This window comes from Genypterus blacodes, unplaced genomic scaffold, assembly GCF_046128005.1.
Source record: "Genypterus blacodes isolate CSIRO-AG114 ecotype Tasmania unplaced genomic scaffold, CSIRO-AGI_Gbla_v1 ptg000330l_1, whole genome shotgun sequence".
Classification (NCBI taxonomy): Eukaryota; Metazoa; Chordata; class Actinopteri; order Ophidiiformes; family Ophidiidae; genus Genypterus; species Genypterus blacodes.
This window is the reverse complement of record NW_027467115.1, coordinates 555,001-558,033: the sequence shown is the minus strand read 5'-3', so window position 1 is coordinate 558,033 and position 3,033 is coordinate 555,001. Positions and strand designations below refer to the sequence as shown.

The 3,033-nt window shown below is 42.8% G+C and overlaps 1 protein-coding gene across 3 annotated transcripts in view; it reads left to right on the top strand.

Annotated features, from left to right (window-relative positions):
* The first annotated feature begins 3,000 nt into the window (after positions 1 to 3,000).
* The window catches only part of nf1a (neurofibromin 1a), a 44,156-nt gene continuing 44,123 nt past the window's right edge, over positions 3,001 to 3,033 (top strand). For all 3 annotated transcript variants that reach the window (XM_076137642.1, XM_076137641.1, XM_076137640.1), the window contains exon 1: positions 3,001 to 3,033. This exon is cut by the window's right edge and continues 244 nt beyond it. The gene's annotated coding sequence lies outside the window, so the exon portion shown is untranslated.

The window sequence follows — 3,033 nt, the reverse complement described above, 5'->3', positions numbered from 1 at the left end:
CAGAAAAGGTGGGAGGAAGTACCGTCTCCTTGCGTATGGATAGGAGGAACTCCTCTGACTCCTCTGACACCTCCACGTCCTGGGACATGTCTGGTGAACGATCAGAGCCTTCCAGCTTAATTTCAAGAACCTCCGCAAAGGTCTGAGGGCTTGTGTCTTCCTGTGTGGATCGGATGGACTCCTCTGAGGCCTCCACATCCTGGGACATGTCTGGTGAACGATATGAGCTTCCCTGGTCAATTTCAACAAGCTCAGAAAAGGTGGGAAGACGTATCGTCTCCTTGCGGCTGGATAGGAGGAACTCCTCTGACACCTCTGACACCTCCGTTGCCTCCGCAAAATGGGACGTGTCTGTGGAATGACCAGATCTATCCAGGGACATCTGACAGGTTTTCAGTTCTTTATGCATGGTAATACTCCTGAGCACAGTTGTAGCCGCTGCCTGGACCATGTCCAGACACAAGTTGCCGAGCAAAACCCGAGTTTTATCGTCTATTTCCCCAGAGAAGACGTCCCTCCACTGCTTTGCAGTCAGCTCCTCAAAGAATTTCAGAAGGGTTAGTTTGAGCGTCTCGATGTTGTGAGTGTGCTGTGAGCGTGCTGACGAGTCCGACAGATCTGTAGTGGCACTAATCATCTCTGTGGGATTGAAGAGCCATGAATAGGGAACATATACATAACTGCTGTCATAATCATGCTGAGGGGTCATGATGCAACCCGTCACCCCGCCCCCCACTCGCATTTGCGCCATGACGTCCTTCCTTCCAATCACGTTAGATGTTAGTCAAGCTTCGTCATGGATTTATTTCAAAGCAAAGAAAGCCTGACGTAATCTCGCCTGTTCTCCATCCGGGCGGTGCTTTATTTACTTATTTTTAATTTGTCTCTCATCCGTCGTCTACCGGAAGGATGAGGGAGCGGCGGTGCAGATCAAACACACAAACACACGCGCGTGCGTTGGATTCAACAATATCGCCGATCGTCTTAAGAAAGACGCAACGCGTCATACTGAGGAACAACAGCAAGTATCAGACAAACCCCTCATTCTGTAGTTAGAGCGGTGTAATTTTCGTTCTGCTCCTTAAAGTCTCTTAACAATCTGTTACGGCTCGGTAAGTGTTTTTAATTTAACAAAACGTCATTCTGTGGTCATTTGGGGTCAACCAGTATTAAATAAGCAAATTCTCCAATGTTAAGCTTTAAAAATCATAAAGAGCTACGAAAGTGAGAGAATAGGAAATTAAGATTCAACGAATACTTTGGGGTCAACTAACCCCCCCTTCCCCTTTAATCATGTTTCATCCCTTGTTCATCTAAACTTGAAACAAACAGCAGATGAAAAATGATAAAAGGGGATTTTGTTGTAAGACACTGACTGACTGTGCGATGACTCCAACTACAACAAAGGGGCTTAGAATAAAGAAATAGCTCAGCCAAATAGTAATTGGTCTCATGATTGTTATTGTTTTTCAGGAAGGCCAAAGCAGAAATGGAGTCAGAGCAGTGAAGCCTCCTGTCCACCTGCTTCAGGTGACACTGTCCCTCTGCCAAGATGACTTGCTCTGTTTTAAATGGTGCAGCCAGAGGCTACTGGTCGCCCTCATCTGGTGGTCCGGAGACATTGCTTTCCTTCTCGACTACATGAAATCGTTTTATTATATGTGATCATTTTTATGTATGTGGTCAAACCAGCTGAGCGGCTTCAACATTCTGGTTCCACTTAATGCTCTACAATAAAACAAAAACATGACATACATGTGTTTCATCTCACAGCATAATTAGAGTACACATGCTATTGATACAGATTCTATTGGGATGACAACAAATGTTACTCTTTAGTGGTGCTGTTAAAAGGATGTGTTGTCAGCATTTATTTGGGACAGCAAACAGGCAGTGCTGATGAAAGCAACCTTCACTCATCATGTCCATCAAACTTTGGACTCTTATCATGAGATACCGGGTGGCAGGCTGAAAAGATTTATGAATCAAGGGCCACTAAATGTCTGGTTGCACATAAAGGAACCAGAGTGAAGCGGACATAATGACATCACCTTAAAGATTTGTTGATGCTGATAAGCTGGGGAAACCAAATATCTCACAAAGCTCTACAGCTTCATTTCTTTACAACTTTCCACGAGGCTGTGGTTGCTTTTTTTAATGCAATTTTATAAGAATTATTACTGAACTATTTCTGATGGTAATCTGACACTGATGTTGTCCGATATTCATTTTTGGTTTCATCTCCACTTGGCCATCACACTGTTATTTGTTCAGTTTGTTTTCTGACTTTATATGAGCCATGGTGTCCATTTGTTTCATTTCATGTTTCTTTTCTATTCCCTCTGTTGAAGGCCAGACTGTCATCACTTCTGGGTAAATGTCATTTATCTAATAAGTGGTTTATCTTTGATTTATTATATTGGTGTTAGATCTTTACAAGTTGTACATTCGACAAACGTATAAATTGTTAATGAAAACATTGTAAAGCATTTCCAGTAAATGAAAACATTATCATGCGCCTGAAACCAATTGACGCATGCGTTATAAGGGAGCGATAAGACAGGCATGCTTAGCTAGAGTCAGTGACGGAAAAGGATATTGCGCCTTCAAAATAAGACCTGATAAACTGTCACGTGAAAATGGAAGCATTTCATTGGACTGACCTTCAACCAAAGCGGCAATAGTCGAATTTGTGTGTTGATGACCTCTGCGCAGCTTTATTCGTCATAGTAATTAAAGTGGCCAGAAACAGAGGAATTCACGAATTGACAAGATACCAATAATGCCGACTCGGAAGTTATTTTTATGTCTCATTTTCCCATTAGATTACAAAGTCGGAATTCCTGTGTAGATTGCTGCTGTGTCTTTGTTCAGATTTGACTTTCGACGTATTCGTCTTATTTTGCAATTGAACTTGACACAAATTTTTCTTCAATGAGCATAAAGCGTGTAGCGGCTGAGGCCGGAAGCCGTGGTATTTGTTGCGGCTAGCTTGACCATGATCTCCCAACACCTCCCATCAATTTCTCCGAA